This window comes from Salvelinus fontinalis, unplaced genomic scaffold (assembly GCF_029448725.1).
Source record: "Salvelinus fontinalis isolate EN_2023a unplaced genomic scaffold, ASM2944872v1 scaffold_0008, whole genome shotgun sequence".
Lineage (NCBI taxonomy): Eukaryota > Metazoa > Chordata > Actinopteri > Salmoniformes > Salmonidae > Salvelinus > Salvelinus fontinalis.
Genome location: NW_026600217.1, coordinates 232,380 through 232,787, shown reverse-complemented (window position 1 = coordinate 232,787; position 408 = coordinate 232,380). Strand labels below are relative to the sequence as shown.

At 31.9% G+C, this 408-nt stretch overlaps 1 protein-coding gene across 1 annotated transcript in view; it reads left to right on the top strand.

Annotated features, from left to right (window-relative positions):
* LOC129842032 (carboxypeptidase E-like) overlaps positions 1-158 on the top strand; it is a 25,932-nt gene extending 25,774 nt beyond the window's left edge. The window contains exon 10 of the mRNA XM_055910407.1: positions 1-158. This exon is cut by the window's left edge and continues 1,008 nt beyond it. The gene's annotated coding sequence lies outside the window, so the exon portion shown is untranslated.
* Positions 159-408: the final 250 nt, after the last annotated feature.

Below are 408 nucleotides of genomic sequence, written 5' to 3'. Positions count from 1 at the left end.
GGAAGTAGTGCACTATGTTGTCAACTCTTCCCTGGTCCTTAGTGTACTAGAGGAAGTAGTGTACTATGGTTAATAAACAGCTCTAAGACCCTATTAAATCTGTTATTATGTTTCTGTCAATATACCTGGTTAATTAACAGCTCTAAGACCCTATTAAATCTGTTATTATGTTTCTGTCAATATACCTGGTTAATTAACAGCTCTAAGACCCTATTAAATCTGTTATTATGTTTCTGTCAATATACCTGGTTAATAATGTTTAATAAACAGCTCTAAGACCCTATTAAATCTGTTATTATGTTTCTGTCAATATACCTGGTTAATAAACAGCTCTAAGACCCTATTAAATCTGTTATTATGTTTCTGTCAATATACCTGGTTAATAAACTGCTCTAAGACCCTATTAAA